Here is a 14,104-nt window from a genome sequence, read left to right as displayed (position 1 = left end):
CGCCTCATTGAATTGCACGAGACACCCCGGGAAGGAAGGAAGGAAGGGCAGTTTCACAAGATGGAGGACACAGGGCCTCCCCTGCTGCCTTTGCCTGGAGGCCTCGGAGCTGTGTCCTGCTGTGGGATGCCGGAGCCCCTGCTCTGGCTGCTTCGTTTCTCCGGGATGTTTCGGGTGAGGGTTTCCCACCTCTGGGAGAGGGTCCTGCCCAAAGCTCAGACACAAGCCCAGCCTCCATGCTTCCTTTTCTGCCTTTGAAAGCGGCGTACGGTGAACAGGCTTCAGCTACCAAAAATAAGAGAACTCTTTTCCTCCTCTTCATCCCAAGTGAAAAAAAAACAAAAACAAAACAAAACACAGGAGCTTTATTTTTTCCTCCCCTCTCATAAATAAAACAATTCCTTTCCTCTGATGGCTTTGTGGGGGGAGCCTTGCTGGGGCCCCGTCTGGACCACACAATGGCCTCAGGCAGCCTCTGAAGCAGCGCCAGCCCCGGGAAGCAGCAGGAAAATCCAGGCCAGAATCCTCAAGCAGCATGGTGCTGGAAGGCCAGGTCGTGCTGTCCCCCAGGAGCATGGCACCAGGTGGCCAGGACGAGCTGTCCCACAGCCTGAGTGCACCATCCCTGAGTGTCATGGTGCTGGGTGGGCAGGGTGAACTTGTTCCTGCTCTTACTCCCATGTTTGGGGTGGTCGGTGCCTCTTCCGTGAGGTGGGGAAGCGGCTTCAACTTTGGAGTTTTTGGGGAGTGAGTCTGAACCTCACCTGGAGAGCTTTCCAGAAAGCAGCAGTGCTCTCGGAAGCACTGGGAGTGGTACAGGGATGTTTGTAAATGCCGACATTTTGGACACATTTTCACTCAACACCAGAGGCCTAGAGGTCTTGTGGAAAACAGATGTTTTCTGTAGCTGTTGTGTATTTCCTCACAAAGATCTGGACTGAACTGGAAACAAGTTAAATTAATCTGTTTGGTAGGCCTGGCAAAGCTTTCTTAGTTGACCCCCTGTTGTGCTGTTGAAAATGGGGGCGATCAGGAGGAAGGATTTGTCAAGATGAAAATAGACCAAGTCGCCAGGCATGCGTGTGTATGTGTCTGTGCAGATGGAGCAAAAGAAAAGGGGGAATTATGAAGCTGTTAATTTGTTAATAATGAATGGGTAGTTGCCAAGGCCTAATCTGTATTCATATGCCATGGTTAGTTGCAAAGTAAAAAAGGACCAAAAGTAGGGGCTTGCTAAATCCTTTCTACCTCTGTTTTCTCTGGAGACACCAGGGCTGGTTTGGCAGTTCTGACCCCATTTGATGCAGTGTATCTAATTATCATTAAAAAAAAAAAAAAAAAAAAAAAGAAAAAAAGAAAAAAAGAAAAAGATTACCCCAAACCTACTAGCACGCAAGAGCAGATTCAGTATGACTAACAAGAGGTATGGTGATGTAGGTTGCAGTGAGAAACTGAAAACCAAAATGGGCTTTTGGTCAAGTTGGAAGCTGATGCATGAGAGGGCTCTGATTTAATAAAAAAAGACTGCATTAAACACAGTAAGAAACATGTTTCCTTGTGTCAGTCTCTCCAGACATACTTTCCACCATTCAAACAGCAACTAGTGCAATAGTTCTGAGACCCCAGAGTGCCTTTTTTTTTTTCTCTAGCCTCTGCATAAGACTTTCTTGACTCCTTACACAGGGAAACATTAGAAAACACCCTCCTGGGCTGGGGTTCATGTAGGCTAGGAAAGCAAGCACTCAACATACTCTACTGCAGCAAAAGCTATCTTTTGGGTCTGTTTTTTATTTTCAATCTTGGAATGAGGGGGAAGTTCCTGGAAACTTACCAAAGCATTACAGGTGGTTGAAAATATTTAACTCTTCTTTTTTAATAACAAACATTTACCCTTTTAAAAAGCTGGTTCTAAAATCTAGCTGACTCCCCAGAGCCAGAGTTACTCCCCAGAGTTACTGACAAGATCAGTCTGGGATGTGGGATTTACTCCATGAAAACAACCTTTTCCCTTCTTTGCTGGGAGAAATTCCCTGCAGGTGCCAGTGGCCCCATGTGCATCAGCCAAGATTAATTTCTGGCTAAAATTAACACCTACCTTGCCTGTAAGGGGTCTTTTCCTGATACGTTATAAGAATTGAAAGGTTGCTTTTTAACTTTGGAGAGGAACCCATGCCTGCTGGAGGGCAGCAGTGCTTAGATGGAAGGCTTTTTTCTTGCCGCCGTACCTGGCCAGACGGCGTTTTGTGGCAATTCAGCTCCCAGCTGTGTGCTAGTTCTGAGAGCCCGCGTGGGTTGCAGGGAATGTGCATTTGTGGTTCAGTCAGTGCAATGCTGGTGGTTTGTTAGGTGAGCATCTTCCAAGGTTGCTAATAAAGGATGTCCTGCCTCCTCCCTCTCTTTTACTGGTGCTGTCAAGACCTGCCTGAGCTATTCAGCTGTTCCTCTGCTGGTGAGGTGCTCCAGCTTCTTGGTTCAGACTCCTGTAAACTCTCCAAGACTCTCCAAAACTTGGGCCTAATAGATTTGGCTGGACATAAATCAAAGCAGAGCTAAAAAGAAAAAAAAAAAGTTGTTTGTGTTTTAGAGATATCATATAATTTGGACTTCAAAATATGAATTCTGTTTAAAGTCCTTTCCCATCCCCTGTGGTTTAGACTCATTAGTGACTAGACTTCCTTAGTCTCAGCTGCAGTTTTAGTATAGATTAAGAAAGAAAACAGGATCTTTGTTTGCATTATAAATAAGTCTAGATTGTGCAGGGATTACCAGTATATTTTTCTTATTCCAACTGCATGTCATCTTGGGATGAACACTTCATCGTTGTCAGGCCACCTGTATGACTGCAAAGTACCAGCTGATCCTTTCAGTGGTGCAAAGAGGAAATGAAGGGACTTTGATCCTCTGAACAGAGTTCCTTATCACCTAAAGATGTTGATTCAGAGTAGCTTTTGCTATGACCTTCAGTATGAAAAATTTCTAAGCTCTTTTTCTACTGCAGTGCTGCTCTACCTAGACTATTGTGAGATTGTGAGGAAATCAGCTGCAGTGATTTTTTTTCCTGCTCTTGTGTCCTGCAAAGCTCAAGTGCTACGTGCAACACCCTGTGAGTGCCTGGTGAGTCCCTGCTCCCCTGGCCCCAGCAGATCATGGGCACATCTGTAGTCTCCAGCTTGGCCATGGGGCTCCCAGCTCAGCCTGTGCTTCCTTGCCCTGGTTGACCCCGGACATTTCAGTGGCCACTGACACGTGAAGAGCTGCACTGTTGCAGTGCTGACTGCTCCTGGGTATTAAGGGAAGTATTGTAGGGAATAGCTCCCCAGTGTAAGCAGGAGTAAACATGTTTTTTGTTTTGTTTTCTCCCTTTTTGGAGCTGTCTGTATCTCCTTGTCTCCTGAGCTACTGACCAAAGTCACCTTAGGAATCAGTATGTGGCCGCAGCCCCACAGTCTGGTGTAAAGCGCTATTTTTTTCCCCAAAGGTTGTGGTTTTGTTTCCTGCACCCACCTGTAATTTTCTCAGTCTTCTCTGTACTGGCACTAGTGTTTGTGTGGCCAACTGTATAGGTAGTCTTCTTTTTGCTGGATTAGGAAGCCAAACAACAAAAAATGGATGAGGCTGCATCTAGCTGGTGGCTTTTCTTCTGACCATGCACTCTCATTGCTTCCCTCACTCATTTGGGCATCTTCAGGGAGTCTAGAAGAACCACAACAACAAAACCTAGCTTATTTCCATTTTCTTAGGGTTTAGCTGTCCTATATTTGCAGAGTAGATGAGTAACAGAGCCAGTGAAAGAAGTAGTGCAGGGACTTTTACTTTTGGCAACTGCTCAGCTCTACTTGGCTCAACTCTGACGAGAAGCAGAAGTCCCGGTCTCTAGCAGGCTCTGGCTGCCATTTAATATCTGCTGGTATGTTAAGGAACTGACTCATATTTACTTGTCAAGAAGCTAAAACAGATTAAAATGTCCTTCTCCTTGTGGCTGGAGTCAAAAGAGCTCCTCTCCTGAAATTTATCCTACCAAACAGGGATCAGGGACTCTGTGTGGCACACTGGGGTGAGTGGTCCAGGCTGTAAGCACCTTCCAAAAGCACTGGAAGGACTCTGCACTAGCTTTGAGGAGTGGTGGTTAACTGCTGAATTTTATCTAGAGTAATATTTTTGTTCAGGAGTGTAATGAGAACGGATTGTAAGTGATGTACTGTGTCCATTTCAGGCTCATGATTCAAGACCAGTCTCTTTTGTTGTTGTTGTTATTGTCTCTTCTATCTCCTTTCCAGCAACCATTTCTTCTCTAAGCAGTAGTAATGAAGATATTTTAGTTTCTTATCCTAGATGAGCCCTTTGATTGATCTAGTATCTCTCTAAACTTTTTCCAGCGTGTTTCTAGTCTGTCCACCTTGAATGAGCCTCAGAGAAAAATGTAAATCCTTTTTTTTTAATGCGTAATATTTCTCATTCTTCTGCTCTTCTGTGTTTTTAAAAAAATACCCAAAACACTTTACATAAAACCTAGACTGACACGTTGTAGGAATTTATTGAGTATTTTCTGCTTATTTCTGGCATGGGGCCCAACCAAAGGCCCATTGAAATTTTTCAAACCTCTGTTTGAAAACTTAAAACAATTCTTAGTCTGGAGAATTGCTGTACCTTGATTTGTCTCCTCTTAATACGTATACTCTCCCCCACTGCCTCTCTTCTCACTTGTGAATAAAACTGCATGAGGCCATTTTTACCTGCCTGAGCTCTGTGAATCCAGAAAGAAAACTGACAGTGCTGTAACTATATGTGTTCACTTGTGATTTGGGTCACAGCAACTATAATGCTGGTTGATATTACTGCTACGTCTGTTCTTGGACCAGGTTCTGTTGAAAAAAACATATAGGGAGGAATGTCTGAGAGAGTTTTAGCTCCTTCAAAATAGACCTGCTATTTTACTGCCAGGTTTCCTTTTCTTCTCCAGCATTTATGTCTTCTCCGTCCTTTTGGTGTGGCATGAATGCGGATTCATACAGTTGTGCAAAGCAAAATATACTAGATTTAAGAACCAGAGGCAACAAAAAACTCTGAACTGAAATTGCCCCTTTAAAACTGCAGCATTAACTTTGGCTGTGATCCAGCCTGGAGACTTTCCTTGGCAGCGACTGTGACGCAGATATCTCAGTTTGGAATTGCTCTTTCGGACACAGAATCCCCCAAGAATAACAGGAACATGATAAGCCAAGCTATGCCAGGCAGCAGAGCCCACTACAGTCCGGTGAAGATAATCTGTCTATTCACCTCCTATGGACCTCTCTGGGATGGCTTGCATGTGGGGGGATGGGGAGGGTGGGTTAAAGGAAGGGAATGAGAGAATAGAAATGTAGCTGGAGTTTTAAATCCTCCTGTTTCTGAAGGATTTAAGTTCTGTAGGTGAAACAGTTCAAGCTTTCACTATGGAAAATAATTATCTTTGTTTTACATGTTCTTTCTGCTGTGCCTCATTAAAAGCTTGTTTCATTGTTGGACTGTGCTAAACTCTTACTGGGAAAATTACTGCATTTTTTTTTTTTTTTTTTTTTTTCTGGCTGGATCCAGCTGCCTTTAAAGGTAAAAGAAATCTGTTAGTTTCAGTAGGTAAGGGAGGAGCTGAAAACAAACAATGCAAAACCAAGTGTGTGCTCTGAGTGACTCTGGACAATAGGAAAGAGATCCGAAGACTGAGGTACCCTGTTGGACCAATGGTATAATTAAGGGCAAAACCCATGTAAATGCAGCCCATTGATTTCTAATTTGAGCAATAAAGAGTCTTCCCACTTTTTCCTGTCTGGCTTGGAATGACAAACAGGTGAGCCTGCCTGCTTTGCTTTCCACCAGGACACTGCTGGGTTGCAGGGCCACCTCAGACCCCAGTGTGTATTGGCACTGCTCCTCACAGCAAGTGCTGTGTAGAGGCACATGCACTCTGCTGCTATTTAAAGAGTCCATACTGAGCCAGTGTCTGAAATACCACCTCTGACCTGGTTGGCAAAACTCATCCAGAGCAATATGGAGAGATTAACATCTCCTCAGGAGCTAGATCGCTGAATCAAGAGTTAACTCAGAGCAAGGTCTTGTCCCAAATGTTTTGATCCCGCTCAATTTAAATGAATTTGTCTTTACATTTTTGAGTGGCCTCAAATACTAGTGCAATCTCTGTGGGTTTTTTTGGTTTTTTTTCTTTTTTTTAATTTTTTTCCTGGGAATGCAGTATTTATTTCTGTTGCTTAGAAAGCCCAGCCAAAGCTCATCCATATTTTTAATGCTGGATATAGTCCATGAGTGAATCATGATTTAGTTCTACATAGAAGGTTTTTCTTTATTTAAAGAATATAGTTTATAGGATTTCATATGCTAGTTCTTTAAAAACCCATCTACTGAGCTCTTTCTTCATAGTACTCAAATGAGAACACAGTGTTTTCTGTATTGTTTGGAATAGCCTGGGAAACAATGCCTCCCAGTGTGAACAGATCTCCTTCAGTGCGCTGGCAAACTCATCTCAGAGGAATGTGGTTATCGACTAACCCATGATTTCTGATAGCAATAGCTAAAAAGAGTGGAAAAGTACTCAGCTGCCTGCAGTCCAATAGCACAGTAGTTTACAGAAGTGCATGATAAAGTTGCCTCTATTTAAAATGGTCATAAATCCTATTGGCCCAAACATGGTATCTTGGCTGCCCAAGAACAGGGAAACAGTTGTGAACCAAGGCCTCTGGTGGTGTGAACTGGTGTGGCTCTGTTGGTTCCAGTGAAGCAGGCTCATCTGCATCAGTTAAATATTTCACCTTGCTACACATTACAACACTATTACTTGTAAAAAGGAGTACTGAGAGTTAATGGTTGTGCTTGTGGGAAAACATTCAGATGGAAAATGTAATCATCCATTGTTAACACAAGTGTCTGGATTCAATGACTGAAAGTTGGCATTGGTTCACAAAATATAAAATAAGGAATACGCAGAACAAATACAGTTGCATGGAGATTGATGCTTTTTTTTTTTTCCTCTGGGGGGAGGATGGGAAGAGAACAGGTTTCAAGCCATTTCTCCAGTGAGTGGAAGGGAGCTGAGGGATTTTAGTTCTTGGAATACTGTGAAGGTCTGTGACATTTGTCCTTGCCTCAACTTGGACACTGCCCAGACTTTAGGAGTCAGCTCTTCCACTTCCGCCCCATGCTCTGCATGGACAGGCAAATTTCTGGTCACAGCCAAGCCATGGGTGGGCAGGGGGGACCTTGCTTCTGTGTCTTGGTCACCCATTCCTTTTGGTGGGCTAAGACTTCTTTCCTTAAACATCTGCTGCAGGATGACCTCCCCAGGGTTTGCCAGGCTTTGGAAATGGGTGCAGGAGTGGCAGGAATACGCTAGTAAAGCAGAGTCTGGTCCTACTTTCACCATTCTTACCAGATTTGAGATTGGTGCCTTGCAAGGAATAGCTGAAGAAGAAAAAAGTTTTGCAAAGCTGAAAGAAAGCACTGCCAGCCATGGCCTTTGTTACAATGGTTCACCAGGCTGGGGCTGGCAGCTCCCTGCACTGCACAGTTTGGGTTAAAGAAAGGAGATTGGATGACAAAGAACAGAGAGATGTCCCTAAAGCCACAGGGAGCAAAGGGGTGGATGTGCCTGTACTCCCTGTCAAGGCTGATCCCTCTTCCACTATGTGCTTAAGAGGTGAGCCACTCCTGTTCTGCTGCAGCTGCTGCTGCTCTTCTACAAGAACATCCAGAAACCCTCCAAGGTTCTTGGGTCTACTCCATGAATCTGGATGACTGTATAAGTAGAGTCACGTGTAGCTCTGCCTTGGTGATTTCACTTAGCACTCTCATTTATTTTGTTTTCACATAAATTACTTCCTTAAGAAACTTTTTAGCCAGCAAGAAAAACAACAAAAGAAAAATCAGCATCAACGCAACTGCTGTGTGGTTCATCAGGAAGATTTCCCAAGTACGGCACCACCCTGGGCCTCCTCCTTTCTCCTGCCACCACCATCTCTGTAACCTCATACACCATAGGGATAGGGAGGGAAAAAGTCCAGTTCCCCCATACCACCAGAGTGTGGGTTTCCTGAGTCCTGCAGCCTGTGTGTCGAAAGCTTTTTGTTTCCAAACAAGAGTTCGAATTCCCCTTTCTGAGCAAGGCGTATCCGAAATGTAGTTACTGCAAGCAGCCACACCATGGCACTAACAGTGAAAATCGGCTCTTGGCCAAAAACTAGAACTCATGTCAAAACATGCTACAATAGCACATTTTACTACAGCACAGGAATGTTAATGTGATACAATTAAATATTATGTTGCAAGGAAATTACATGTCCCAAACCATTGCAATATGTATCTGTGACCCTGGGGAAGCTCTTTCTCTCAGTGGTGTGTTTATACTGGTGCCAGTTTCCTTTTCCCATAGGTCCCCTTTTGCCATCACCCTGCAAATGTAATTGGTGCTCCCAGCCCGGCTGCACGGCCCTGGCTGCCTCCAACACCAGCATCTTGTGCAAGGAGGAGGGGGGACAGCTGGCTGGGCAGGTTCAGGGAAGTCAGACACTGTTACTGCCAGCTCCTTTCCTAAGGAGAGAGAGACCCCCAGGAAATGCTCTGCAGGGAGTGTCTACAAGAAGCTGTTGCCTCTCACTGCTCAGAAGCTTTGTGTCCCAACCAGGGGTAGGGTCTCTCAGAGGCTGGGACTTTTGCATCTCCCCCCACCATGATGCGGTTAACGTGGAGGGATACTACGAGCAGGTGCAGATTTCGTGGGGAATTTGGTCTCCCACGAGACCTGTCTGGTGCAACATAGCCTGCTGTGCAAGGCAATGTGGTTGTTGTCCACTACAGCCCTCCCTCTTCTCCAGTTCAGACAAGACTGGGTGTCCCTAGTCCAAGTCCTCCCTTGACAGCTGATAAAAACCTCAGTGCCTTGCCTTGAGAGCAAAAGATCATTTGCTCAGACTCTGTAGAAACAATGGATTAATAAAGCCCAGCTGTGAAGCAGCTGGAAGGAAGGACCTTCTGCAGCAGGGAAAGGCAGTGCCTGGCTCATCCTTTTACCTTGTCCTTTGCTCTTCATTGGGACTGGCAGTACTTGGGTGCTCCCTTGGCCATGTGCTCCTTGAGAGGCCCTTGCAGATGCTGGAGTAATAAACAGTGCTGCTGGAGTGGACAGAGGGCATTCCCAGAGAGGGGCTGCAGGCACCGTGTTTGCCTGTGAGGGTCAAAATAGAAGAATGTAATTCAATTTTTCACATGTGACTGATGCCTCAGACACTATTTCCCTGATTGATTTGCACTGAATGTGGGGAAAACACCTAAATTAATGTATGTCAGTGATGAATGATATAAAAATATCTTTAAAAGTTGAAGATGCTTTCTTATATCCTGCAGACAGGAGAGAGCCCTTGCATGGGGAAATTATAGATTTGCAAGCCAAAGCCTTATATTAATCTTTATGTGTCTCATTTTCATAGTTTCAAGTTAGAGGGACAAAGCAGACTCTGGCATGAAGAACCTTTAAGGAAGTCATTAATATTATTTCACTCTTGAGGTCGACAGGAATGCATTTTCTTAGATTTTAGTGGGTTTTTTTGTTTGCTTGTTTGTTTGCTTCCCCCTCCCCCCCTTTTTTTGTTTTTTGGTTAAGTTCCATTCCTCTGTTCTGAAAAACTGTTTTTCCTCTGCTATGCAGATGGGAGGGCAGCAGTGCAGGGACCAGCCCTGGAATTAGCTCTCCCAACATATAACTGAATTAAATAGTGCTCTGCTTTCTCTGCTTGACAGGACCATTCCAGGGTTTTCTGGGTAAACTGGAGGAGGCTGGAAGCTCATCCTGTAGGCTGCCACCAGCCTGCCCCAGGGAAGCAGCAAGAGGAACAAGGCTGGGGCTGTATTTCCTCCAAGGGTGCACACAGGGGCTGGCTGCAGCCCCATCCCCTGGAAAGCTGATTCAGCCACACTGGCCTTGTGCAGGCAGTGATGCAAACCTCAGGATGTGTCTGTGGCCACAGCCTGTGTGATTTTCGTAAGTTGTTCAAACTGGAGCCAGTAATTTCCATTGTTGGTGGGAGAGGTGGTAGGGAGGGAAAGCCGTGCTAAGGAAAAACTTGGCATTTTTTGTCATTTTTCTGTCAAACAGTATTTTTTTCTGTGGTCAAAACTACTGAATGTTTATTTTTTGAATTTTTCTCTGGATGAACTGCTGCTGCAAGGAAGGAAAGCAGCTCTGAAAGGCATAAAACCAATATACTATTTTCAGTCAAAAAGGGGGAAAAAGTTTTTTTGCCTAATCCTTCTTGAGAGCCATTACCATGCTAATGCTTCAGTATGGGTTGTCTGCATCCTCATACTGTCACACTAGGGGATGAGCCTGCCTGCTGGCAGCCCAGGAAAGCACAGGCCTTAGGATCTCCAAAACCTGGATCTTTCCCTCACCCCTCTCCAGGGCACTGTTCTGCTGCCTGCTTCACCAACTCCCAGATATCTACCTGGCCAGCTCCTCAGGCACTGCCTCTTCTGTTTAGACAAAATTGCATTTTTTTTTTCCCTCGATTCCCACTTTCAACCTCCGCTCTTCCAAGAAGGGCCCTGAAGCACTGGTATCCCTGCATGTGGCTGGGAAGAAGCATGGAGCCCTCCTGAGAGCAGAAAGTTGTGCCTCAGCTCAATAAAATACTTATTTATTTATTTATTTATTTATTATCTATTGTAAACTGAATAGGAGGGAGAGCTAACAGCGTGCTCCTTGGCTCTCCCCTAAAACAGACTGGGAAGGCCCAGGCACTTCTTCAGATAACTGAAGCTTCAATCTTACCTTTCAATTTTCTAAGTTATCAAGACTTCTAATGTTTAAGGTTGCATGTATATTCTCTACTCCACAGAGTACAAATACTAATTTTCTTTTCCACACAAACCAATTCAAAAATTCCACTGTGAGATTAGTGTAAATAGTCCCTTCTGGTGAGGTCTCTAGACCTCACAAAAGATTGCCTATTAGCTAACACCATGAGGGCAATTTGTCCATCTGTAATTTAAGAAAACTACCTGAAATTCTAGGCAATGAGAGTGTGACTTCTGAAAATTAAGCAGAAAAAAATAGCAGTTGCTCAAGTTGCAGAGATGACAAACCAGTAGTGTTTGCACTACTGAGGAACCAGTAGTGTTTGTACTGCTGGTTCTTTAGTGGTACCCAAGCCTGTTCTGGGTTCACCCAGACACTTCTTACAGCGTGCCTAATTAGATGTAGCAACTTCATGGGGTTTTTTATCTCTTAAAGACTCCTTGACTAATATTTGTACCAGCTGAAGTTGTAATCTAATCACATCTTCTGCAAGCCCATGCACATTTTTTATGTTCACAGTGGGTCCAGTTCTTTTTCTGTAGGCAAGGTCTGTTTGGTGACAGGTACGTGGAAGGGTGGTTATAACTCAGTATAACATGGTATCGTGCAGACTGACCTTATTTGCAGTGTCTGGACAATGTGGACACCTGTTAAAAACTGCTGTGGTGTGACCACATCTTCTTCCATCCCTTCATCTCCTGTCCAGCTCACTGCACCCCAAGCTTGAAGGGCGGGTAGCACAGAAAGCACTGATGAACATCCCTGCTGACCGGTCACTTGTGCTGCAATAATATAAATTCCCAGTTGGTGAGGAGAGGGAATTCTACTCCACTGGCACTGCTGACTAACTGAAAAATGAGAAAAGGAGAAGAAGAACCTATCCTGAGGTTCTGCACAATTTCTTGACCATCACACTGAGGAAGACTCCTGAAGGCTGATGGCGCTTCGCCCAGCTGAGGGCCATCTCCCTGTCTCTGCGTGACTCCAGTGGCATGTGAACCCCTTATCGAAGAAAAGGGGCTGGAAAGGCTAATGTAAGCCTAGTTGGCAGTTTGGCAAATTCATTTTTGTGGTTCAGGTAGATTAACAGCAACATATGTGAGTTCTTCTACACTATGTAGCTAATTTCAGCCTCTGATTAGGTTACGCTGTGTGCACAATCCCTTCTTTGACGCTTGACACAGCAGCTGCCAAAGTTGGTTTCTGGACAGGCCTGTCTTGGGAACAGTGTGTGCAGTGATCTGGATAAAGGGTGCTCAGACTGGATGAGTGTTTCTGCTTGCTCCTTCCATTGCAGCTTTGTTGTGGTAACCTTTCTGAAACCCAAACCAGCTGCTTCCTAGTTTTACACAAAACACATTAATTGGGACCTCTGGCTTTGGTGAGACAGCCAGCTACTCCTTGTAAGAGTTCTCTACGTATGATAGTTGTCTCCACAAACTGCAGAAGTTTACCTCACCCCAGAATTAGATAGAGGGAATTTTAAGTACTGGTAAGTGAAAGTATATAAGAAAACCCATAGTGAGTCCTTGATAGCCCTAAACTTATTAAAAAAAGCTGCTGATGTATCTGATTTCCACTCGTCATGTAAAGAAGACTGCCAAGCAATTCATCTATACCTGTCACTGACTGATCTCCTTTCACAATTTCTCTTCCCAAAATAGTGAAGCTATCTTCCTGTATCAGCTTCCCTGGAATTTTATCAGCTACCAAAAGCAAAGCAGTCCCCAACTGCAAACACAGCAGCAGCAGCAGTGAAAATCTTTGCAATCCCTTGAAACTTTTAACTCAATCCTATTTCTGTCAATGTATTCAGTGTATTTATGTACAATTCTTAACTAGTATGTGTAAATCTACAGATTCTGTGTATCTTTTAAAACACATTAACTTTTCAGAATTATTTAAGGCATGCTGGAAGGCAGATCTTGTTATAATGTCTTTTCATTTTATAAGACCTGTCCCTGTGTTTCACAAGCACCAATTTACACAGCTGCACTTACCACGTGAGCACCACTCATTCTGTATCGAGGGTCACAGTCCAAAGCCTTGCAGCCTGTCCTTGGCCCAACATGACCTCCCAAGCCCCTGAAGTCAAGGGCAGAGCTTGTTTGACTTTAATGACAAGAATGAGACCCTAATCCCTGTAAGCACCTTTTCTAGATAAGCCCTGAGAGCACAGAGGAGTTTGTTGCTCTGTGTCAGCATAATCAGAGCAGTGTCACTCTCTCAGCACAGCCGGATGCTGCAGCAGGTGCTCCAGCTCGCTCGTGTCAGGATGGCTCTGTTTATGATGGAGCTTTTCCACAGACACATATAGCAGGCTTTTTTTTAAAAATAGCCACCTGGCAAAGCTTTACTGTCACCACCTTTGGCTGTAGCAGACTGGGAGCATGTGCTGGCTCCTCCAGCACCACTGGCCCTACTTGGCTCTGTCAGATGAAGGGTGACGAGGCTGAGCAGTGTGGAGGGACCAAGGCTGAGGGTGTGATCTGCATGTGAGCTGGCAATCAGAGGGGTGGTGCAGCTGTGCATCAGCTGGGTGTGCTGTTCAGTGAACACTCATGGCTAAAAGCAAAAAAGCTTGATGTTTGCAACCCCTAGATATCCAGGGTGTCTAATATGGCAGGCTTAAGTGCTGCTGTCCAGTGGCTGGGTCACACTGGTTTTGGCAATCCAGCAGTTGATTTCACTGTCAAATATTGACCTTCTGGAGAAATGAAATAGGAACCAAGTGGTTTTGTGGTTCAGAAGCATCAGTTTTTTTCCTAGCGTGACAATCCCACTGCTCTTCCCAGGAAGGCTGTTTTCTTGGCTCATGCTCTTGCAGCTGCAGCCAGAATAGTATCAGCAGCCTCACGGCTCAGTTAACTCAGCTTTACATGACATTAAAGAGCATGCCAAGCCAATGAAAATGGGAACCTGAGCAGTGGTAGGCGGTAGCCATTCATCTGCTCCTTGACATTTTGGCTTGTTTTCACTGCTGCAGAGTCCCCTGTCCTAATCTGGTTGCCTCTGGCAATGGCAGGGTAGATAGAACATTGCAGACATAGTACATGAGAAAGAGCGACCTATTGTAGTGAGAGTTTTGTGTTTGTGGCCTGTGCTGTCATGCAATGAAATTGTCCCTGTTTGGACAGGGCAGGGAGAGACTCTGCTGCAATCTGGTAGCTGCATGGCATAGCTGGGGTTACAGTGAGACTCTGCATTTCACCTCAGCTTATGCCTAGTCCATGTAGATTGTAGCATAGCTGTGTTACTAACACTGGA

The 14,104-nt window shown here is 44.8% G+C and overlaps 1 long non-coding RNA gene across 1 annotated transcript; it reads right to left on the bottom strand.

Moving 5' to 3' along the window:
- Window positions 1–1,701: 1,701 nt before the first annotated feature.
- On the bottom strand, window positions 1,702–13,106 carry LOC139791382 (uncharacterized). Its single transcript, XR_011723905.1, has 3 exons — window positions 12,838–13,106; window positions 3,505–9,208; window positions 1,702–2,549 (listed from the first exon to the last, which is right to left on the bottom strand). It is a non-coding gene; the product is annotated as an uncharacterized lncRNA (long non-coding RNA).
- Window positions 13,107–14,104: the final 998 nt, after the last annotated feature.

Source organism: Heliangelus exortis, chromosome 1 (assembly GCF_036169615.1).
Source record: "Heliangelus exortis chromosome 1, bHelExo1.hap1, whole genome shotgun sequence".
NCBI lineage: Eukaryota > Metazoa > Chordata > Aves > Apodiformes > Trochilidae > Heliangelus > Heliangelus exortis.
This window is presented reverse-complemented; position numbering and strand designations above follow the sequence as displayed.